Source organism: Triticum urartu, chromosome 1A, assembly GCF_056163025.1.
Source record: "Triticum urartu cultivar PI428250 chromosome 1A, HENAU_Tu73, whole genome shotgun sequence".
Taxonomy (NCBI): Eukaryota; Viridiplantae; Streptophyta; class Magnoliopsida; order Poales; family Poaceae; genus Triticum; species Triticum urartu.
In genome coordinates this window covers 419455687-419480373 of record NC_141873.1, presented here as the reverse complement: position 1 = coordinate 419480373, position 24687 = coordinate 419455687, and the positions used below count along the sequence as shown (strand labels likewise).

At 58.4% G+C, this 24687-nt stretch overlaps 1 pseudogene; it reads right to left on the bottom strand.

Moving 5' to 3' along the window:
• Positions 1-13: 13 nt before the first annotated feature.
• On the bottom strand, positions 14-24687 carry LOC147991494 (uncharacterized; annotated as a pseudogene).

Sequence of the window (24687 nt, the reverse complement as noted above, 5' to 3'; positions counted from 1 at the left end):
CCGGTTGGAAGAGCTAGAGCGGGAGGCGAAGGCGAGAGAGGCCGAGCTCGACGCCAAGGCGCGAGTCCTGACCGAAGACCGTGCGGCCTTTGCCGATCTCGAGAAGAGGTCCTGCAAGGCACTGAAGACGCTCTACGAGCACGGCCTGGAGAAGTCCCTGGCCGCCGACGAGGACGGCCCCGCCCGGCTGCTTCGCCTCTTGGTGCAGGCACTCGAGGAAGTCATTGATGGCGTCGGTCCTATGGCAGAGGCGGAAGCTCGCATCCTGTCTTCAGCTGCGTTGACTCGCATCTTCAGCCACCTGCACCTTCGCGACCCCAGCGCTTGCCTTGACGAGCTGCTGGAGCCTGTGGCTGAAGACCAATACGAGGCTGTCGCCACAGCCGTGCAAGGTCAGGTGGAGGCCTTGCTGAAAAAGTTCCACGGCTTTGTCTCCGCTCCTCTGTCTGGTGATGTCGCTGATCCTGCGGCTGGAGGTGAAGGTGAAGACAGCGTCGCTCACGAGGTAGCTCCTTCCGCAGGTGATGGCGGCGTCCGGGGGTGACCTGCGGCTACCCTCCGGTTTCATTCCTGCAACATGCATTAGGCCTTAGGGAGGTGTTTAGACTTTTCATTTGATATCGTGAAGACAATGTGTGAGGACAATGTGTTTGTAATATTTGCTTTTAGATTTTGCGATTTCCTTCCTATTTGCTTTGTGTTCTGCGTCGGCAGAGCTTGGCCCCGCGCATACCTCAACTGCCATTGGGCCGACCGGAGACCAGGACGAACCAAGGAGTGAGGGGCTACGTGACCAGTTAGGCTCCTGAGTCGCAATGCTCAGGAGTCCCCCTTGACGCACAAACAGCTTGTAGGGAGAGTTCGCGAGGATAGACTGATGTTCTACGTCGGCAGGGCCCGGCCCCGCGCATACCTCAACCGCCATTGGGCCGACCGGAGACCAAGACGGACCAAGGAGTGAGGGGCTACGTGACCAGTTAGGCTCCTGAGTCGTGATGCTCAGGAGTCCCGCTTGACGCGCAAACAATTTCCATACCTGCCCTCGCCGAGGCCTCGGGAGGGGCGCGCGACGCCTAGGTCCGGGAGACCTGGTTGGGTGGCGTAAGCTTGGTTGTGGTCCGAGCGCAACCACTGTGCCCAGCCCCCTCGCGCGGCTCTTCCGAGGGGAGGCGTTGCGGAGAGGCCGGATGCTAAGCTCTAGGTTCCCTGAGGTTGGTACGACCGTGGGGCCCCCTCAGTTGTTTATCACCAGCGTGGAGCATAGTGCTTCCGCTTGTGCACGGGCATAGCCGCTCCTCGATAGTGTCGACGGCCAGCATGGAGGATGGTGCTTCCACTTGTGCGTGGGATGGAGGGCCCTCCAGGAGGAGCCCCTGGGGTGTGTACAGCCCCGCCCTGACACGTGGCTTGCACAGTAGGGCTGCAAGGTGTATCTGGGTTCTCGTGAGCCAGCGCGGGACTCATGAGGCCCTACCTCAAGGCGGGTTGCGCCTGGTCTTGAGTCTTGGTGACTGTGTGTTCCTCCAAGATGGTTAGGTGCAAGCACTCTACGTCCTCAGGTCCCGGCCCTCGAGCGAGCTCAGCCGCCGCTGGTATGCCAGGTCGCGATGCCGTAGTCAAGGCCAGGGGGTGAGGGCTGGAGAGCCAGTAAGAGCTCCTGAGTCGTGATGCTCCGGAGCCCCCCTAACGCGCAAGAAAATTGCACGGGGTGAATGTATCCACGGCGGGTGGCAATCGAGCAGGCGATAACCGTAGGTAGGTTAAGCGGGGAAGGCAGATCAGCTAGGATAAATGTAGGAAGATACATGCCACTCGGTCCGGCCCGAGCGGCTTGGGGATGATGCAGCCCGAAGGGCGCCCCCAGCAAGGAAAGCTAAAGACATGAGCAAAAGGGATACATGCCGCAGGGACGGACCCACGTGGCCTGGGAATAATGTGGCCCAAGGGGCAGCTCCTAGCTTAAACGAGCTTGGAAGATGTCACCTGGTTCTGTAGACAAAGCAGAGTTGGTGCAGCTGAAGGCGTGCGTCGAAGAGAGGACTCCTCATGAGCCACAGGAGCCCTGAGCCTCGGGAGGCTCAGGAAGCTACCCGAAGACCGTCTCCGTTTCCTCCAGGACGGCGCGGTACCTGGCCTCTTGAGCCGCCAGGTCATGCCGCATGTTGCGCTGTTAGGCCGACGCCACGCTCGACAAGCCGAGGGGCATGCGAATGTAGCTATGTGGCGGGCCCCCGCAACAGCCCACACGCGAAGGCCAGAAGCGCTCCTGAGATGTGGCCCTGTTGAGCCCTGGGATGTCGATGCAGACGCACAGCTCGGCACCCTCGCCTGGGTGGTGCACTGCGCCCTGTGAGCGGTTGTCGCCGCGCATGGCTCCTACGTCTTGCAGTTCCTCTGTGGTCTTGGCGATGAACTCCTGAGTGGTGGGCACCCCTTGCCCTATGTTCTCATGAGGAAAACATGCCGCGTAGCAAAGCCTCCAAGTGGTGCCCAAGCGCCTCCCTCGTGTGGTTGGCAAGGCCTGAGGCCCTCCAGAAGAGAGCCCCCGAGCCCTGCCCGAGGAGCGCGTTGGGCGCGCCTTCCTATGCGATGGAGGGAGGCGCCCTTGGGACGGGCGCTGATCCTGCCGAGGCTCCCGCCGCGACATCATCCTCCTGAGGTCCTGCACGGGGCAGCTGCCTCTTCTTGGGGGTGGCCTTCGGAGGGCCCTCACTTCTGCTGTTGGGGTCGTCGATTGTTGCAGCTTGGAAGGCACGCTCGAGGGAGCACACTGCATCCCTTTCTTCACATGGGACTGTGATGACCCCGCCGCTTCCAGGCATCTTGAGGACGTTGTAGCCGTGGTGGGTGACCGCCATGAACTTGGCCAGGGCCGGATACCCGAGGATGGCGTTGTACGGCAGGCGGATGTGGGCGACATCGAAATTGATGAGCTTGGTGCGGTAGTTGTCGCGTGTGCCGAAGGTGACAGGTAGGCGGACCTGCCCTATCGGTGTGGTGGAGCCGCCGGTCACTCTTGAGAAAGGTTTGGTATGCTAGAGCTGCTCATATGGCACTTGGACGTTGTCGAATGTGTCGAGGGACAGGACGTTGAGCCCTGCACCGCCATCGATGAGGGTCTTGGTAACCTGCACATTGCTGATGAATGGGGAACACAACATCGGGAGGACGCCGGCGGTGGCCGCGCACTTGAGCTGATCTGCCGAGTTGAAAGTGATAGCGCACTGGGACCACCTGAGCGGGCGCGCGGCCTCAAGCTTGGGGAGCACTGCGTTCATCTCGCGAGCGAACCATTTGAAGATGCACCGAGAGGCTGGGGCCTGGGCGCCGCCCAAGATGCAGGCGATTGCACGCGGCTCCTGGAAGCCCCCAGCCCCCTCATCCTGATGATGATCGTCGTTCCTTCTTGGTGGCGGCAGCGGGGGAAGACCGGCATTGCTTTGGGGGCGATCCTCAAGAGGCTAGTCCCTCCAGGCCCCCTCACGAGGCATGTCGCGCCATTACTGGCGTGGGCCACGGTCGTCCCAACTCCGCCTCCACGTTCTCCTCCGTGTCCGTAGCCCCGCTCGCTGCGCTCAGGGCGTCGACCGTAGCGTCTGGGCTTGGGAGCCCGCTTGTAGGTGCTGGTGAAGTTGCGGATGAAGGCTTCTGTGAAGTCCAGCCAGCTATTGATGCTGCGCGGCTTGAGGCTGTTGAGCCAGGTCTGCGCCGTGCCTTGCAGCATGAGGGGCACGTACTTCATGGCAACGTCCCGGTTGCCGTTGGCTATGCTAACCGCCATGGAGTAGTCGATCAACCAATCTTCCGGCTTCACGGAGCCGTTGTACTTGGCCGTGTCTCTTGGGAGCGAGAACCCTTTGGGGAAGGGCTCGTCGCGGATGCGGGGGCCGAAACAAGGCGGGCCGACATCGTCTTCTTCTTCCAACGCCAGGGATCGCGCCAGGCGGTCGATCTGATGGCGGGCTTCGTTCTCGCCGACTCCTTCGCGGCGGCCTAGCTGGCCGCTGAGAGTCGGGTGCGCCACTGGCAGCGGGGCGGGATATCTCTCTCCACGGGGCGGAGGCGGGTTGCCCCGCCATTCCATGGCTCGGGGATGGCCGTCCGCGTCTCGCTCGATGGAGATTCGGGACCGGCTGCGGCTGGCAGCCGGCTCTTTCTCACGCCGTGCGCGGGTGTTGCTCGTAGTCGGTGTCCGGGACGTCGCGCCGTGATCTCGGCGCGGGGGGGGGGGGGCTTTCCGCGCGGGCGGCGGCTTCGTGTCGCTGCGCGGCTGCGTCAATCAGTTGCTGGATGCACCGGGTCATGTGGGGGAGGTCGTCGGCCTCCAAGCCATCCAACTCGTCTACGGCCGCCTGGGCGGCACGCAAGTTCTCGAGCGGAGTGGCATAGACTGGACGGTCGACTCCCAGCGTGTCGGCGATGACGGCGCCGCGTTGCTTGACAAGGCCGTCCCGGCTTGGCCCGCCCGGGGCCGGCGTGCCGAAGGCGAAGCGGTCAGCTTCGCGCTGGTAGGCCTCAGTGAGGCGTCTTACGGAAGCCAGCCTTCGGCCCTCTGCGAGGAGTGCGAGGCGGCGTGCCTCCAGTGCTTCATCGTCAGCATTAGCCGGGAGGGGGGTGGACAAGTCATGGGCCGCCGCATGCGGGGCGTCGTGGGCGCTCTCGTCGGCCGGGCCGCCGTGGCCGACAACCATCACTTCGGCGGTGACAGCGTCGCAACCACCGGCTCGGGGAAGCGGGTCGTTGTAGATCGTGACGTTGGTGGGGAAGGTGTCGAACGAGGCCGCGTCGGAGTCGACAGGCATCGGGTCGGTGGAGCCAACCGACTCCAGGTCCACAGCGGGCTCGCTGGAGACATGGAGCTGGCCGAGAAGGTTGGCGAGGTGGTCGGTGCCCGCATCAGAGGCGAGCTCGTCGGAGATGAGGGTTTCGTCGACGAGATCGGCGAGGCTGCTCGCCGCGCAGACGCTGGTGACGCCTTGCAGCGCGTCGTGGCAAGCGCCATCGGGCGTGCCGGGCTGGCGACGCTCGCGGGGGAGGAAGAACGTTCCCGTCCAGAACAGTTCTCCGGACGACGGTGCACCTGGCCCCACGGTGGGCGCCAAATGTCGGGTGGTAGGTGCGACATATGCCAACGGGTGGCTTATCATTGTGGGAGCCAGTAAGACATCGCCGGTGCCTGGAAACGGGATAAGGCGAAGACATGCACGCCAGCGAATCTTACCCAGCTTCGGGGCTCTCCGTGGAGATAACACCCCTACTGCTGCTCTGCGGGGTCTCCGCATGATAACTAGGTGAACAAGTAGCTACACAATGCTCCTTGAGTTGTTTGGTGGGAGGAGGAAGAAGGGCACGGCTAGCATGCTTCTTCTCCTTGTGTGGTGTCTGGGACTAGCATGGGGTCGAACCCTTTGCATGGATGCCCCGGGGGGTTTATATAGGCCTACCCCCCGGGGGTACAATGGTAATCCGACTGGGCGCGGGGCCCAGCCGTCTGTGACTGCACTCGCCGGATTCTGCGCCGGCTGCTGGGGCCCGCTGACTGGTGGGTCCCGCCGGCTGCCGGCCCCTTGGTCGATAGGCAGGCCCCACTGTCCAGGGCCCGGTCGGCGGCTGGTTACTGTGGCTCCATCTTGGTGACGTGGGCTTCGTCGTGGTAGGCGCGGCTAAAATGCCGCCGCCCGTCGGGCGATAGCTGTAGCCTCACCGTGTCTTGTCTCCTTAATGGGGCATCTCCTTCGAGGGAAGCGGCAAGCCGGCTGTGGGGAGCCGGCTCTGTCTTGGGCCGACTGGTTGGAGTTGTGGCCGCCTTCGGGTGTCTCTCTGCCCGAAGGGGCCCACCATCTGTGGGCCACGCTGGCGGCCCGTCGTGGGTGACACCGAGGTCAACATGGAAACAGTGCCGCGCCGGACGGGTCATGCCTACTCCGTACGGCGCACTTTGCCAGGCGTGCTCCGGGATTCGGGGGTGGCAGGCTTCACTGTAGCCACGCCCCGTCGCACCGCCGTTAGGTGGGTGCAAACTTTGAGGGTACGGTCTCGACCGCTTTATGGGAGCCGGCTTCTTGGAGTCGGCCTTCTCATGGCCGGCTTCCCGAAGTCGGCCCTCTCTTGGCTTTCTTCATGAGGGCTAAAGTCGGGCCGCCTTCCGAAAGCCGGCCTGGATGGCAGCCAGCAAGGGGAAGGCGGCTCCATGTCTTGGATTCTTGAGAGCCGGACGGGCTCGTAATTTTTTCAGAAGGGCCAGGGGAAGCCGGCTAGGCTACCCATGGCTATTTACTCCGACAGTAGTCCCCGAAGCTGATCGAGCTCCGAGGCGAGCAAAGGGACAAGAAGCTTGGTCAGCTTCCCATCCTGAAGAGCCGGCTTTGCGGGTGTATGCCGACTTCAGAGAGCTCCGCGTCTTGCAGGCGGGAAAGGGGTCGATGTGCATGCTGTCCGCGGGCCCTCCCGTGGCCACGTGGCAGCGAGACCCTGCCAGCGCACGCGCGCGACGGGACGCCGCCTTAGGCCCAGGCCCGCCACTCGCAGGCCTTGGTCCGAGCGCGGATCTTCCGTGGCCCACATGGGCCGCTCGCCTTCCCACGGCGGTTTTATTTCGCCGTTAAGGCACAATAATCGCGGGACGTGGGGGAGTGGGCACGATCGATCCCCACGTTTCCCCACGCCGCGCCTCCTCGGCTCCGCCACGCGAGCCTATAAGTAGGGGGAGGAGGGGGAGCGACAGAGGTTCGCACGCTCTCTCTCGCTCCGCCCCTCCTCGTCCTCGTTTCTTCCTCTCATTGCCGCCGCAGCCTCCCGTCTCAGCGCCGCCGCGCCTCCACATCGTCTCGCTCCCATGGCGCTGTCAACCTCGTGGGACGGCTCCAACATCCATGAGGACCACGTTGAGTTCCTCCGCCAGACTTGGCGCCTGCCCGACGCCAACCTTGTGCGGGTCCGCCTGGCGCCGAAGACGGAGATTTCACCGGCGCCGGAGGAGGGCGAGCGGGTCGTCTTCCGCTCGCACTTCCTGCGCGGCTTCGGCCTTCCGGCGAGCGGATTTCTGCGCTCCTTCCTTGAGTTCTACAACCTTTAGCCGCATCACCTCACGCCCAATGCGGTGATGCTGCTATCGGCCTTCGTCTCCCTCTGCGAAGGTTTCTTGGGGCTGCTCCCCACGCTGGAGCTCTGGGGGGAGTTCTTCCAGAGCAAACTCGGCACCATCGTCGCGGGCGTGCCCGCCCCCTACGGGACCTTCATCGCCATGAGGAGGGCGAGCGAGAACAACCCGTTCCCGCCTATCCCCCTGGTCCTCTTCCCAAATATTGAGCGGGAAGCGAGCCAACAACGGCAGGAAAATTTGAAGGGGGACAGCTAGTACAAGCTATCCTGACAAAGGCGGTCTCCGCCTATGAAAGGCTCTGTGGTGACGCCATCTTGGGCTCCACGCTGACCTCCATCTTGTCGTCCTTCTGGTCCTGGCCTTGTTGCACTGATATGGAAACCTTTGCCTGATGCCTTGGTACTCCTCGCCTGCGCAGGCCTCCTTAGCACCAAAGAGGAAACAACGACGATGTGCGCGTTGGCACCCTCCTGGCGCCCGCCTGGTGCCGATCGTCATGGCTCACGTCACGAGAGCCTCGTGAGGTTTGCCTCGCCTTGATATCTCCGCTCCTCATGAGCCTACCTGACTAGGCCACTCCAAAGGAGGTCTTGTGTCGTTCGCCTCGCGAGGCTTGGCCCCTCGCGAGGTTCTTGGATGCCATGTTGATGAAGATGGGTTGTATGGCCTGTTGGCTTAGCCACACAGCGGGCCGCAGGCAGGCAAGTCTGGGGACCCCTATTCCCAGAACACCGACATTCATCATGAGCTTCTCATCCTTCCTGAGACTCTGCATCATGAGATTGCCACAGTTCAGGGGCGCTTCTTCTGGGCCGGCGAGGGTGATAAGCAGAAATACCACATGGTTCGTTGGTCGGAGATCTGTAAACCGCGAGACCAGGGTGGTCTCGGGATCATGTCCTCCAAACGCATGAACATAGCCCTCCTAACGAGGTGGTTGTGGCGGATTGCCAACAGAGAGGGTGACCTGTGGCTTCATCTCATTCAGCAGAAATACTTTCGTGGCGAGCCTCTCGCCTTCTGACAGTGGTCTGGAGGCTCCCAGTTCTAGCAATCCATCATTCAGCTCCTTCCTATCCTCCGCATCGGCACCTCGATTGAGGTTCGATCGGGCACCGCCATGATGTTCTGGTTCGATAGATGGGCTGGGGACTTGCCCCTCGCGGCCTGTTTTCCTGACCTGTTCTCCATCGTGTTTGACCTGCGGATCTCGATCGCGACGGCCCTTATTAACTAAGGGCAACTCGTGTTCCGGAGAGCGTTTGGCCCGGCTGATAATGCTGATTGGCATGAGCTGCTGGAATGCAACGCGCTACACAAGCCTGATCTTGAGTTAGAAGATGACCATGCCAGGTGGCGTCTAGAGCCATCTGGGCAATTCTCCACTAAGTCTCTATACCAGGCCATCGCACCATCGATGGGTCATGAGGCGCTCACCACCATCTGGGAGATCCGGCTCCCCTTGAAGATTAGGATATTCTTGTGGCAATGGATTCGCGGCCGGCTCCCATCCGACATGGAGGTCCTGAAACGCAATGGCCCAGGTGATGGGCGGTGCCCGCTCTGCGGGCCTGAAGAGGATTCGAACCATATCTTCTTCACCTGCGTGTCTGCGCAGTTCCTATGGAGTAGTTTCCGCAAAATAGCGGGTGGAAGCTAGGACTACAACAACTTCCCCTCTCTCTTTGCGGAACTCTAGGCGTTAGCTCCCTCTGTTCGCCACATTAGGTGGCTGATCATCGGGGTGCTAACCTTGACGCTGTGGGCTATTAGGAATAAGCTTGTGATTCAGTGCATTCCTCTTCATCGTGCTACTGACGCTTTGTTTAAATGGTCTGGTTACTTGCAGCTTTGGCGGCCGCTTAGCCGTCCCCGGGAGAGAGATGCCATCACCTCCATCATCACCCAGCTTCATTTGATGGCTCTCCGGATGGCCCCACTGCTTCTCCCACCACCACCGGAGCCAGATTAAATCTTCTCCACCTCACCACCGTCGCTGTGTTTATTGTGTGTGTCGTGCGCCGGTGTTGGGCTTGTTGTGCTGTGGCCACAGCTGAACCTGGGTTTCATCTATGTGTGTTCGTCGGACCTGCCTGTGGTGGCTTTGTGTGTGTGTGTGTTTGGTTGGTTGGTACCTTGATAACTTTGTGCTCAGTGGTTGCTTTATTTATAAAGCAGGGCGAAAGTCTTTTTCGGTAAGCAAAGGCAAAAGGACATGCAACATAAGTGAGAATTCGAAACCTACGTGATATGGATGAAGATTCTCTGTGTTGACAAGTAGTATGTCACTTAAGACAGAAACTTATGTTAAGGTTGTATTCATTTCTGCTGAAGAGAATTGAGTTTCTACAGAAAGAGTAGGAGTTATTTTCAAATGGATAGCAGATTCTGCTGGGATAGCTAGAGATTCTTTTAACAGAACTGGGAAATCTCTCGGAACAGGAGGAATTTTTTTAAGGCCGTATTCATTTCTGTTGAAGAAAATTGAGTTTCTACAAAATCAGTATGAGTTTCTTTCAAATGAATAACAGATTCAGCTGAAGCAGCTGGAGCTTCTGTCAATGGGGCTGGGAAATCTCTCGGAGCAGTAGGAGTTTTTTTAAAGGCCATATTCATTTCTGTTGAAGAAAACTGAGTTTGTACAGAAACAATAGGAGTTCTTTTCAAATGGATATATGATTCTGCTGAGGTAGCTGGAGCTTCCTTTAATGGGACTGGGAAATCTCTCAAAGTAGCAGGAGCTTTTTTAAAGGACATATTCATTTCTGTTGAAGAAAATTGAGTTTCTACAGAATCAGTAGGAGTTCCATTCAAATGAGTAACATATTTTGCTGAAGTAGTTGGAGCTTCTTTCAACGTGATTGTGAAATCTCTCAGAATAGTAGGAGCTTCTTTTAAGGTTGTATTCCTTTCTATTGAAGAAAACTGAGTTTCTACAAAACTAATAGGAGTTCCTTTCAAATGGATGGGTTTGATGAAGTACCTGGAGCTTCTATCAACGGGACAGGGAAATCTCTCAAAAGAGCGGGAGTTCCTTTTACAAGGACAAGAATTTCATTCAAAATAGCTGGAGATTCTCTTAGGGAGGGAACTTGGTTCGCCACATTAGGTACTCCATTCACAATATTCAATGTCTCTTTTCCCACGGGAACCTCAATGGCAGTCTTGGCACAATTCCACTGATGAGTTGCTCTGCTTCAGGCCGAGTTGCACCAACATGGACAACTCTCGGCTTATTCTCCTCGACATATCTTATGGTTTCTTTGGAGAACTACAACAGGAATAGAGGAAAGCAAGCAGATTAAAACTAGGAATGGAAGATACAAAGACAACATCGCAAATAGAACATAAATTACTGTGTAGCGAGAATTTAAAAAAGCAGGATGGATGCCTTCATTAGTTATACCAGAAGGAAAAGCTGTGGTTTGCACAAGAAACTTGTCTTTTATTTGTATACCTGGTGGAGTAGTCTTTTGTTTTGCATAGTAACTACAATTCAGTTGGCAGTGAAGTTAACAAAACATATACTTAAAAGGAAGTGTAATTTAAGCTACAAAAACCTAAAACTAACCAAAGAATATGAACACTGAAAATATGTTTTCTCTCTTCCTCAAAGCAAGCTTATCTCCTCCATTGGATCAATACAAGAAGTAATACACCAGGAGCCAGCTGATCATGAATGAATCACATGAGTGGACAAGAGAATTTGTGATGGTAGATATGATTTTAAGTTGCTATTATATCTATCAATTTCACGAGAAGGGGCAGAAAATTATTTTTAATGACATACACTCAGATCATCTACAGACAAAAGGAGGATACATTAGGAGCACAATATCTGATTGGGATCAATTTTGAATTTGGTAAACCACCATTATCAGTATTTAGAACTATATCAACTTTGAGTTACATAAGGTTGTGCTTTGCAACCATTACTGTCCAATGATGTAGTACTAGAATCAGTTAATTTCATATGTAATCTTCGGAGTCCAATAAATGTCATAATCTTGTTACTGAAAACTAATTAATATCATATGGTATTCTTTAGGAGTCAATAAATGCATCTCCTAAGAGCATTAAGAATTGTCTTCCATTCCCGCAATAAGTTATGCAAGTTCTTTAGTTTCCTACTTTCTCTTTGTACTCGAAGGTCTGTACCATGAGGGATTTCAATACTTTGATTCAACCATAACATGTTGTTAACATTCATCTTTTCACTGCTCACTAATAATTTGATGTGTAAATCTAGAACTACACACAGGACAGTGCTAAATCAATTCAAAATAATCATACCTTCCAGTCGATCGGCCAGTGGAAGACTACACACAACTATAAAACTATAGTTTCCCTTGGAAGAATAACTCCAATATTTGGTAGAACACAATATCTTTTTGGGGAAGTTGTTTTAACCTGGTGAAAATGTCCGATCAGTAATAGATGCTATGATGTATTGTATTCTTCATTATGTCAAGTACTCCCTCTGTAAACTAACATAAGATCATTTAGATCACTAAAGTAATAAACTAGTGCATTGCTGATTGTATATCTATGCAATAACTAAGTGCAAAAGCTAGATGACAGTTGTCTAGCATATTTGTGCATCATATGTTACCATTATGACAAAAAGGCCACACATAAACATAAATATAAGTACAAATTGCATGCCAACCTTGAATGCAACATACTCATCTGTTCTGTTCACAAGATGTATAGAACATGAACTTTGCTTCTCACCTCAACTGTCAATAAGAAAAAAAGATATAATATAAAAAATATGTAAAGAATGCATCCAGATTACTACATAAATAAAAATAAATGGTATGGAAATTCCAATGGAGAAAATAAAGTTTCGTTTCAAACGTTCACCGTGCACATGCAACAGATCAATTTGGATAAGGGGATGGGACCTCGGTATCTCACAGTCCCAAACTCCTAATACAGGGAAGAATAAAAGGCAACACATTCCCATTTAGTGCAAGATCTAACAGAATCACGTGTAGTCAGTTAAATATATGTTGTCATTGGCGGAGAAGGCATTTACTCAGATCATCTTTGTAGTGACTCGATCCCAATGGATCGAAGTCTCTGTGCTTAAGTGTCATCCCTGGATCGGTATGCTAACACACACGGTACTCGAGGATTTATAACAGAGTTCAATCACACACTTATTACACCGAGAGTCTCATAGAGAGTACTTATTACATAAATATGGCTGAAGGCCAACTAAATTAAATAACTGCTTGAAGATAAATGAGTCCATCCAACTCCATGGCAAAGCTGAGTGCACGACAACGACCTATCGCACCTTACTCCTTGTCTAAATTTTTTGCAACATGAGACGTTGCAGCCGTGTAGGTCAGCACATGGAATATGCTGGCAAGATCACACTATAGAGCAATGATGAATAACAACTATCACTACATGCATATTGTCGAGTGGTAGGTGCGACATATGCCAACGGGTGGCTTATCATTGTGGGAGCCAGTAAGACATCGCCGGTGCCTGGAAACGGGATAAGGCGAAGACATGCACGCCGGCGAATCTTACCCAGCTTCGGGGCTCTCCGTGGAGATAACACCCCTACTGCTGCTCTGCGGGGTCTCCGCATGATCACTAGGTGAACAAGTAGCTACACAATGCTCCTTGAGCTGTTTGGTGGGAGGAGGAAGAAGGGCACGGCTAGCCTGCTTCTTCTCCTTGTGTGGTGTCTGGGACTAGCAGGGGGTCGAACCCTTTGCATGGATGCCCCAGGGGGTTTATATATGCCTACCCCCCGGGGGTACAATGGTAATCCAACTGGGCGCGGGGCCCAGCCGTCTGTGACTGCACTCGCCGGCTTCTGCGCCGGCTGCTGGGGCCCGCCGACTGGTGGGTCCCGCCGGCTGCCGGCCCCTTGGTCGACAGGCAGGCCCCACTGTCCAGGGCCCGGTCGGCGGCTGGTTACTATGGCTCCATCTTGGTGACGTGGGCTTCGTCGTGGTAGGCGCGGCTACAATGCCGCCGCCCGTCGGGCGATCGCTGTAGCCTCACCGCGTCTTGTCTCCTTAATGGGGCGTCTCCTTCGAGGGAAGCGGCAAGCCGGCTGCGGGGAGCCGGCTCTGTCTTGGGCCGACTAGTTGGAGGCGTGGCCGCCTTCGGGCGTCTCTCTGCCTGAAGGGGCCCACCATCTGTGGGCCACGCTGGCGGCCCGTCGTGGGTGACACCGAGGTCAACATGGCAACAGTGTCGCGCCGGATGGGTCATGCCTACTCCGTACGGCGCACTGTGCCAGGCGTGCTCCGGGATTCGGGGGTGGCAGGCTTCACTGTAGCCACGCCCCGTCGCACCGCCGTTAGGTGGGTGCAAACTTTGAGGGTACGGTCTCGACCACTTTATGGGAGCCGGCTTCTTGTAGTCGGCCTTCTCATGGCCTGCTTCCCGAAGTCGGCCCTCTCTTGGCTTTCTTCATGAGGGCTAAAGTCGGGCCGCCTTCCGAAAGCCGGCCTGGATGGCAGCCAGCAAGGGGAAGGCGGCTCCACGTCTTGGATTCTTGAGAGCCGGACGGGCTCGTAATATTTTCAGAAGGGCCAGGGGAAGCCGGCTAGGCTACCCATGGCTATTTACTCCGACAGTAGTCCCCGAAGCTGATCGAGCTCCGAGGCGAGCAAAGGGACGAGAAGCTTGGTCAGCTTCCCATCCTGAAGAGCCGGCTTTGCGGGTGTATGCCGACTTCAGAGAGCTCCGCGTCTTGCAGGCGGGAAAGGGGTCGACGTGCGTGCTGTCCGCGGGCCCTCCCGCGGCCACGTGGCAGCGAGACCCTGCCAGTGCACGCGCGCGACGGGTCGCCGCCGCAGGCCCGGGCCCGCCACTCGCAGGCCTTGGTTCGAGCGCGGATCTTCCGTGGCCCACATGGGCCACTCGCCTTCCCGCGGCGGTTTTATTTCGCCGTTAAGGCACAATGATCGCGGGACGTGGGGGAGTGGGCACGATCGATCCCCACGTTTCCCCACGCCGCGCCTCCTCGGCTCCGCCACGCGAGCCTATAAGTAGGGGGAGGAGGGGGAGCGACAGAGGTTCGCACGCTCTCTCTCGCTCTGCCCCTCCTCGTCCTCGTTTCTTCCTCTCGTTGCCGCAGCAGCCTCCCGTCTCAGCGCCGCCGCGCCTCCACATCGTCTCGCTCCCATGGCGCTGTCAAGCTCGTGGGACGGCTCCAACGTCCATGAGGACCACGTTGAGTTCCTCCGCCAGACTCGGCGCCTGCCCGACGCCAACCTTGTGCGGGTCCGCCTGGCGCCGAAGACGGAGATTTCGCCGGCGCCGGAGGAGGGCGATTGGGTCGTCTTCCGCTCGCACTTCCTGCGCGGCTTCGGCCTTCCGGCGAGCGGATTTCTGCGCTCCTTCCTTGAGTTCTACAACCTTCAGCCGCATCACCTCACGCCCAATGCGGTGATGCTGCTATCGGCCTTCGTCTCCCTCTGCGAAGGTTTCTTGGGGCTGCTCCCCACGCTGGAGCTCTGGGGGGAGTTCTTCCAGAGCAAACTCGGCACCGTCGTCGCGGGCGTGCCCGCCCCCTACGGGGCCTTCATCGCCATGAGAAGGGCGAGCGAGAACAACCCGTTCCCGCCTATCCCCCTGATCCAATCAGTGAAGATCTGGCAAAAGTCATATTTCTACGTGAAGAACGTCGCCGAGCAAGGAGACCACGTCAACCTGCCGGCTTACGTAGCCGGCCCGCCGGCTGGGAGGCAGCCCTCATGGAGTTTCCGGTCCCGGTCACTGTCTAAGGCCAGGAACGCCGCCATCTCCCGGCTTCGGGTGATGATCCAGTCGGAAAACCTGAGCGGGGCCGACTTGGTGGCCGCCTTCGTGGAGCGCCGGATATCTCCTCTCCAAAGCTGGCCCCACATGATGTGCCAGATGAGCGGCCGCTTCAACTCAAGCCGGCTGAGCACCAGGGAGATGCCTCATGCGGAGGTGTCTTACATGGTAAACTATATCTCCAACTGCAAGCTCACCGAGGACTGGCGATACGGCAAGGCGCCGTATTCTCGCGCCAACCCTCCGCCCGTGGTAAGTTTTCTTCTCTTTCTTCTTTTCATGGGTAGCCGGCTTTATGATGGCCGGCTTCTAATCAGTCGGTCCTTCTTAGCAGAACCCCCTTCTCCCGCCGACGACAGGGACAGCGGGGATAGAACGCCAGTATGCCCCCGACCGCACGGCGGACGACGTCGACGATCCGGACTTGGGGGCGGCCGCCATGGAAGACGCCGTCGTGGGGGACGACGCCGAGCCCGGGGGCTCAAGGCTCACCGCGAGCTTCGAGGACTGGCCGGACGATGCTGAAGCCGAAGTCGCCCCGCGTCGCCAGCCGGCGGCCGACCATCAGGGCGCGGGCTCGTCTATCGTGGCGGCTGCTGGTGGTGGCGCACAGAAGCACCGGTCCGCTTCAGGCCTCTTCGGTAGTCGGCCGAAGAAGTCCAAAGCATCCACCGCGGCGATCAAGCGAGACGAGGCGGCTACGAAAGCGGCCCGCTTCCGCAAGGCGGTGAAGCAGCCTCAGGGGGTCTCAGCGTAAGTCGTCAATTGCCTTGTCGCATGCTCTTCATCATTCTCTTCTTGTTCGAGCATTCTTCTTAATTTCTTCCGCTTGCTGGACAGGGCGCTGCTTTCCCTTGAGCGTGGTCCGGGCGGCTCCGTAGTTGGGCCGGCTGGAGGTTCTTCAAGCTCCCGCCGCGTGGACCCCCGCGCCGACCTCAGGGAGGCCACAGAGCGGAACGCCCGTGAAGCGCGGGAGGACCGCGAGGCGGCGGAGAAGGCGGGCGCCCAGGCGGCAAGGGAGCAGGCCGACGCGGCAGCCAAGGCCCAGACGGAGGCGGCGACCGAGGAGACGGAGGCGGAAGGCTCGCGCAACCAGCCTCCGCTGCTCGCCATTCCCCTCCGAGCCGTGGCCCCCGACACCCCATTGCCCTTAGCGGAGGAGATCGTCCAAGAGCCGCCGCTGATGGAGAGGGGGGAGGACCCCGTGGCCTTTGCGAGGAGAGCGCCACCAGCAGCGCCAACCGGAGCGGGCCAAGGCGGCCAATCGTCAGCGGCGCCAGAGGGGCCGACCGGGGGTGAGCCGGAGAACAGAGCCGGCCTCGAGGTATAGCCGGTGACGGGCCGGCGCGCAGGGGGAGGCGCTGCTCTGCCGGAGGTGTGCCGAGTCGCGGGCGCAGGCCAGTCGGTGGAAGATCTGGGGGCGGCCAGCACTGCCACGTCCGAGTGGACTCCCAGCGGAGGGACTGGCGAGCTGAACGTGGCGGCTCAAGGGGTCCGGAGCCGGCTGCAAGCTCAGGCCGCCCTGCTGCAACAGTTCACCCAGGAGTTCCTGTCGACGCGAGCCACCATCCGGGTGAGTCTTTCATTCTTGGTCGCTTTGCTCTCTTAATTTCTTCCGTGGGGGCGCGTCAGCGCACCAATTGGGTGTAGTACCCGAGATTCGGGCCGACTGCTGCGCAGTTGGGTCGGATCTTTCTTGACGGCTACCTTATTTTTGCCTCTTGTCTGAACTTCCAGGAATATCACAACCTCCGTGCTGCCGCCTTCAACTCCCAGGCTGGAGAGTTGAGCCGGAGGACCGACGACCTGGCCGACAGCCGAAGTAAGTACTCGATCTTGTCTGTCTCCTGTGGGGGCGCATCAGCGCACCCACTGGGTGTAGTCCCCGAGATTCGGGCTGACTGCTGAGCAGTCGGGTCGGATCTTTCTTGACGACTCTTTCCTTATTGGTATTTCTTTTTCTTTGTCTTTAGGGGCCAACGCCGACTTGAGGAAGGAGCTCGGCGAAGCGAAGGCCGCCCTTCATACCAAGGATGCCGAGTACGCTGCTTTGGTCCAGGAGCGTGATCGCCTGGCCAAGAAGCTGGCCGACCAGGAGAAGAGCTACAAGGCGGCCCTGCAGGCGGCGCAGGATAGCGAAGCCGCCTTGAAGGCAGAGTATGAGACCGAAGCGGCGAGCTGGGCTGAGACCCGGCGAGCCCTGGATGAAGGCTTCGGCCGGATCGAGGATTTGATCGACGGTAAGCCGCCTTCCTCGCCCCTCCCCTGCCCCTTGCCGCTTGGGTTTTTGGCTTAACTTGAGCTGCTGCTTGTTTTTTGGTGCAGACTACTTCCCCGGATACTCCGCCTTCGCCGCCCAAAGCATTGAGGCCCATCGCGAGGCGCATCGTCAGGCGGGGGCCAACATCGCGCCGGATGCGAACCAGACGCTTGAGGAGCAGCTCTTGGCTGTCCAGGCGCGGTTGCAGCTGGCTCATCGGATGCTTCGCCGGCTCCAACGTGCCGGGGCGCAAGTGTTGGCCGCCCTCTGGCCCGGCGAGACGATCCCTCGCACCCCAAGCCGAACTGCCGACTGGCTGGAGGTCGTAGTTGGTCGCTTTGAGGCTTGGAAGGCATCGGTGGCCCGCCTCGGAGCTGGGCGGGCGTTGGAGTTCGTTCGGGCTTGGTACCCAGGGCTGAGCCTGGACCAGCTGCGCACTTGGCGGATGGAGGCCGACGCGGAGCTGGAGGAGGTGAGGCGGGCCATCGCCCAGTGGGCTTCGACGATCGCCGAGTGCACCGACATCAGCGTTTTCGCACCCGAAATCGATGATGACGGTGTTGCTCAGCCGGAGGAGTGGTTCGGGCTGAACCCGACGGTGGGCGAGGACTCGGCGGAGGAGATTGCTTCCAGCGATGAGGGCGAGGATGACGAAGAGGAGGACGCCGAAGACGTCGAGCCGGCTGGTGGAACAACCGGCCGACCTCAGGCCGACCGTGCCTCCAGCAACGAGGCGCGTGGAAGCGCGCCCTCTGCGGGAGGCGGTGACCAAGCCGAAGTTCGCCAGCCGGCCACTCCTTCAGCCGGCACGACCGTCTCCGCCAACTAGCCCGGCTCGTCGGTCGCTCCGCCAGCTTGACCTGCCATCCTTATTTTTCCTGCATGTTGTCTTTTGAACAATCTTCATTAAGTTTCGCAATTCCACCCACTGGGGGTGTATCCAAACTATGTTGAATGCTGGCCTCTCGGAGGTCTTTTATGTAAATATTGTTATGTGCATGTTTGGTTTCCATTCGCGTATGCTTTTTATCCTTAGGCCTTTTCCTTTGCCGCCTTCCCTCTTTGGGGAGGCAAGTACTTGAGCTTTCTTGGATTGAGGTGAAGTGAATGGAAACCGGCCGGCCGGCTACTCTGGTAGCCAGTCGGTGGTGGGAGAAAACCGGCTTTTGTTATATTAGTCCGTTGGTCCCTAGCCGTTTTTCGTGTGGGCGCCCGTTCCTGCCTTTAACTCTTGCCAGCCGGACAGCCGGTTCTTCGAACTGCGACTTTTGGCAAGAAAAAGGCTTGGGAGCCGGCACACTACTTGTCTGACTGCGGGTAGGACTTCTAATATAACTCCAGTCGGCCAGTCCCCGAGCCGACTAGTCGAACCCGGTGCCGGACGGAACAAGTAAATGAATTGGCAAGGTCATAAGCATGATACTTTTCATTCATAAATAAGGGATGGCAGTCCCCGAGCCCTCCTTGGGGGGCCTATTGTCTCGTACTTAATAAAAAAGTTAGCGTGATACATACTGCATTTCAACTGTAAAATCTTCGAAGGAGGTTGGCGTTCCATGGTCGTTCCGACTCCTTGCCAGAGTCGTCTCTCTTGCGTGCCTTCGGCTTCTGTGCATCGATCAGGTAGTAGGAGTCGTTGCCTAGAGCTCTGCTGATGACGAAGGGGCCTTCCCAAGGGGCCGAGAGTTTGTGCTGGCTGGCTGTTCGCTGGATCAGCTAGAGCACAAGATCGCCCTCTTGGAAAGATCTTGGCCTGACCTTCCGGCTGTGGTAGCGGCGCAAACCCTGCTGGTAGATGGCAGACCGGCTGAGGGCTAACAGCCGGCTTTCTTCTAGCAGGTCGACACCGTCTTCTCGTGCTTCCTTGGCCTCCGCTTCCGTGTACATGGTTACTCGAGGCGAGTCGAACTCGATGTCAGTTGGGATGACCGCCTCGGCACCATGCATATGGAAGAAAGGGGTGAAGCCGGTTGACTTGTTTGGTGTAGTGCGCAGACTCCAGAGGACTGCCGGCAGCTCATCGAGCGAACAGCCGGCTGAGCGCTCCAGGGGTACGAACAGTCGGGGCTTGATGCCGGAGAGGATGAGGCCGTTGGCTCGCTCGACCTGGCCGTTCGACTGCGGGTGGGCGACGGATGCTAAGTCCAGTCAGATACCTTGGGCTGCGCAGAAACGTGCCAAGGCTCCTTTAGCAAAATTCGTGCCATTGTCGGTGATGATGCTGTGTGGCACGCCGTACAGAGTTGTTATGTCTGCGATGAACGTCACAGATGTCGGCCCATTCAGCTTCTTGATCGGCTTTGCCTCAATCCACTTGGTGAATTTGTCCACGGTGACGAGAAAATGCGTCATGCCGCCGCGCGCCGTCTTGAATGGGCCCACCATGTCCAGTCCCCAAAAGGCGAAGGGCCAAGTGAGGGGAATGGTCTTGAGTGCCGAAGCCGGCATGTGTTGCTTGGAGCTGAAGAGTTGGCACCCCTTGCAATGTTTAACTAATTCTTTGGCATCATCCAAAGCAGTCGGCCAGAAGAAACCATGGCGCAAGGCTTTGGCGACAAGTGATCTTGAGGCCGCATGGTGGCCGCATTCTCCTTGGTGAATGTCTCTGAGGATTGCAATGCCCTTCTCTTGCTCGATGCACCGTTGGAGGATTCTAGTGACACTGCGCTTGACTAGTTCTCTGTTGACGATTGTGTATGCTCCGGCTCGACGTTGGACTTGTCTTGCTTCTGTTTCGTCAGCCGGCGGGTCTTGGTTTACTAGGAAGTTGAGGATGGACTGAGCCCATGATGGAGCCGCGACTTCTAATCTGCCAATGTGGCTACTGCCACCAGGGTGGGCGGGCTGGGTGGTGAGATGCTGGAGTCGGCCGCCGGCTGTTGTGCTGGTGCAGTCCCCGGGCCGGCTACCGCAGTCCCCGAGCCGGGTGTGGCAGTCCCCGAGCCGGTTGCCGAAGTCCCCAGGCCGGCTGCGGGAGTCTCGGGGTCGCCTGCTTGGTTCTTCGAGCCGGACCCGGCCGCATCGGGGTCAGGTGGCACGAAGATGGAGTCGGACTCTGGAGATGGCTTGATAGATGGCTTGAGGAGGCGTTGTAGAGCGACGCCGGTTGGTATTGCTTGCCGAGTAGAGCCTATTCGAGCCAGGGCATCGGCTGGCTCGTTGTCGGCTCGCGGTACGTGGAGGAACTCGCATCCTTCAAAGTATCCGCTGAGTTGTTGGACCAGGAAGTGGTAGCTCGCCATATTTGCGTCCTTGGCGTCCCAGTCACCGGATGATTGCTGGACCACCAGGTCCGAGTCGCCATAACATAGGATCCGGCGAATGCCAAGTTCTTTGGCAAGCCAGAGCCCGTGTATGAGCGCCTCATACTCGGGCACGTTGTTGGAGGCGGCAAAGTGGATCTGTAGCGTGTATCTGAGCTTGTCGCCTTTGGGAGAGGTAAGGACAACGCCGGCTCCCAAGCCGGTGCGCATCTTGGACCCGTCGAAGTGCATGCGCCAATGGGTGGAGTCGGGAGCCGGCGGCAGGTACTGGGTCTCGGCCCAGTCGACGAGGACGTCAGCCAGTGCTTGGGACTTGGTGGCAGTGCGGGGCTGGTAGAAGATCGTGTACGGGGCCAGCTCGATGGCCCATTTTGCCACCCGACCAGTTGCGTCCCGGCTGCCTATGATCTCGGCTAGCGGGGCGGTGCATACGACCGTGACGGGATGCTCTTGAAAGTAGGGCTTCAGCTTCTTGGCGGTGAAGTACACGCCGTAACACATCTTCTGGTAGTGCGGGTAGTTCTGCTTTGAGGCGGACAGCACCTCGCTCAAATAATACACCGGCCTCTGGACCGGCTGGGCTCGGCCTTCTTCTGGGTGTTGGACTACGATGACGGTGCTGACCACCCGGTTGGTTGCGGCGATGTAGAGGAGCATGGGCTCTTTCTTAGTCGGCGCCGCCAGAACGGGCGGCGTGGCCAGCATCTTCTTCAGCTCGTGAAAAGCTTGGTCGGCCTAGTCGTTCCACTCGAAGTGAGTGCACTTCTTCATGAGGCGGTAGAGGGGGAGAGCTTTCTCTCTGAGCCAGCTGATGAAGCGGTTCAAGGAGGCCAAGCACACGGTGAACTTTTGAATGTCTCGAAGCTTGGTGGGGATCGCCATTCTCTCGATGGCCTTGATCTTCACCGGGTTGCATTCGATGCCGCGTTTGGAGACCAGGAAGCCTAGGAGCTGGCTGGCTGGCACTCCGAACACGCATTTCTCGGGGTTAAGCTTGATTTGGAACCAGCGTAGGTTCTCAAACGTTTCCTTGAGGTCTACCAGCAAGGTGCCGCGCTTCTCCGTCTTCACCACGATGTCGTCCACGTAAACATGAGCGTTTCTGCCGAGCTTCTTGAGGAGGCACTTCTGCATGCAACGCTGAAAAGTGGCACTGGCATTTCTCAAGCCGAATGTCATAGTCAGGTAGCAGAAGGCTCAAAATGGCGTGATGAAGGCGGTCTTCAGGCGGTCGTCCGGATCCAGCTTTATCTGGTGATATCCTGAGTAAGCATCCAAGAAGCTCAACAGCTCGCATCCGGCTGTGGAGTCTATCACTTGGTCAATCCTTGGCAGGGCAAAGGGATCTTTGGGGCAGGCCTTGTTGAGGCTTGTGTAGTCTATGCACATGCGCCACTTGTTGTTCTTCTTTAGCACGAGGACCGGGTTGGCGAGCCACTCTGGAAAGAAAACTTCCATAATGAAGCCGGCTACCAAAAGCCGGGCTATCTCCTCCCCTACAATTCTGCGTTTCTCCTCCGACAGTCGGCGAAGGGGTTGTTTGACTGGCTTTGCGTCTTCTCGAACGTGTAGTTTGTGCTCGGCAAATTTCCTCGGAACACCCGGCATGTCCTTAGGGGACCATGCAAAGATGTCCCGATTCTCACGGAGGAAATCGGCGAGCTCGCCTTCCTATTTGCTGTTCAGGTTTGCCCCGACGACGGCAAACCTCTCTGGGTGCTCGGGGTCAAGAGGTACCTTCTTCGTCTCCTTGGCCGGCTGGAAAGATCCTTGAGCATCATGCTCCTTGGGGTCGGGGGACACGGCCGACTGCTTGCCGGCTATGGCCACGACTCGGTCCAACATCTTCTTTTCTTCGGCAATCACAAGGGACTCGGCCAGCCGGCTGCTGGCTGCTGCGCACTCAGAGGACTTCTTGCAATCGCCGGCTATGGTGATGATGCCTTTGGTGCTTGGTATCTTCATCTTGAGGTATGCATAGTGGGGAACTGCCATGAATTTGGCCAAGGCAGGTCGGCCAAGCAATGCATGGTAAGGGCTCTCCAGGTCCACCACTTCAAACCAGATCGCTTCCCGGCGGAAATGCTCCTTGTCCCCAAAAAGTACATCAATCTTGATCTTGCCAATGGGGGCGCAGGACAGGCCGGGTACGATGCCATGAAACACTGTCCGAGTAGGCATGAGCTGCTTCATCTTGACCTTTAGCTTCTCCAGGGTGTCACGGTACAGGATGTTGATGCTGCTCCCGCCGTCTATCAACACACGGGAGAAGTGGGCAGCGCGTCTGTCCATCGCGAGGGTGGCTTCCAGGACCAACGCATAAGAACCGGGAGACGGCATCACCTCTGGATGGTCGGCCCGGCTCCAGCTGATGGGCTTTTCTGACCAATGCATGTGTCCGGCGGGGTTGGCGGCGACCACGCTGACTTCCTGGTGCTCTCGGCGCCTACTGCGCCGGTCTTCGGGCTGGCTTGTAAAGACGATGTAGGTTGCTTGCTCGTCGGGGAATTCGTCGTGCACGGCTCCGACTGCGGGCCGAGCGGCCGGAGGCGGCGGGGCTGGAGGCGGCTGGCCGGCAGGCGGAGGCGGCACGAGCCCCTCGCCCTTAGAGATTCGGGTGAGCCAATGGCACTTCCGGGTTGTGTGGTTGGACGGCTTCGCGCCGCTGTGGAACTTGCACAGGGCGTCGAGAGTTTGCTCGTAAGAGAAGGCGGGCTGCCAAGCCGGCCTGCCGCCCTTGGGCTTCTTGGGCGCCGGTCGCCCTTCAGGCGGCGCGTCTTCAACTGTGGCCACCTGCCGACTGGCGGGAGGCGGCGCGGGGCCCTTGCGCTTGTGGTCGTTCGAGTGTGGGCGTCGGCCGGAATCTCCAGCCGGCGTTTTGGGCGCCGGGTTAAGTACTTTCCCGGACGCATCTACCCGAAGCCCGGTCTTCATCGAGGAGTCGGCGGTGGCGTACTTGTCCGCTATGTCCAGAAGCTCGTCGAGGGTAGTCGGCTCGTCGTAGAGGAGCTTGTGCTTGAGGAGGGTGCCTTCTCGGCATCCGGCTGTGAAGTATTCTATGGCTTGCACCTCGTGCACCCCTTCGCAAGAGTTGCGGAGCTCGGCCCAACGTGTGAGGTAATCGCGAGTGGACTCGGCGGGGCCTTGTACGCACAAGGAGAGCTGTCTGGGCTTGGGAGCCCGCTTGTAGGTGCTGGTGAAGTTGCGGATGAAGGCTTCTGTGAAGTCCAGCCAGCTGTTGATGCTGCGCGGCATGAGGCTGTTGAGCCAGGTCCGCGCCGTGCCTTGCAGCATGAGGGGCACGTACTTCACGGCAACGTGCCGGTTGTCGTTGGCTATGCTAACCGCCGTGGAGTAGTCGATCAACCAATCTTCCGGCTTCACGGAGCCGTTGTACTTGGGCGTGTCTCTTGGGAGCGAGAACCCTTTGGGGAAGGGCTCGTCGCGGATGCGGGGGCCGAAACAAGGCGGGCCGACATCGTCTTCTTCTTCCAACGCCAGGGATCGCGCCAGGCGGTCGATCTGATGGCGGGCGTCGTTCTCGCCGACTCCTTCGCGGCGGCCTAGCCGGCCGCTGAGAGTCGGGTGCGCCACTGGCAGCGGGGCGGGATATCTCTCTCCACGGGGCGGAGGCGGGTTGCCCCGCCATTCCATGGCTCGGGGATGGCCGTCCGCGTCTCGCTCGATGGAGATTCGGGACCGGCCGCGGCTGGCAGCCGGCTCTTTCTCGCGCCGTGCGCGGGTGTTGCTCGTAGTCGGTGTCCGGGACGTCGTGCCGTGATCCCGGCGCGGGGGGGGGGGGGGGGGCTTTCCGCGCGGGCGTCGGCTTCGTGTCGCTGCACGGCTGCGTCAATCAGTTGCTGGATGCGCCGGGTCATGTGGGGGAGATCGTCGGCCTCCAAGCCATCCAACTCGTCTACGGCCGCCTGGGCGGCACGCAAGTTCTCGAGCGGAGTGGCATAGACTGGACGGTCGACTCCCAGCGTGTCGGCGATGACGGCGCCGCGTTGCTTGACAAGGCCGGCCCGGCTTGGCCCGCCCGGGGCCGGCGTGCCGAAGGCGGCGCGGTCAGCTTCGCGCTGGTAGGCCTCAGTGAGGCGTCTTACGGAAGCCAGCCTCCGGCCCTCTGCGAGGAGGGCGAGGCGGCGTGCCTCCAGTGCTTCATCGTCAGCATTAGCCGGGAGGGGGGTGGACAAGTCATGGGCCGCCGCGTGCGGGGCGTCGTGGGAGCTCTCGTCGGACGGGCCGCCGTGGCCGACAACCAT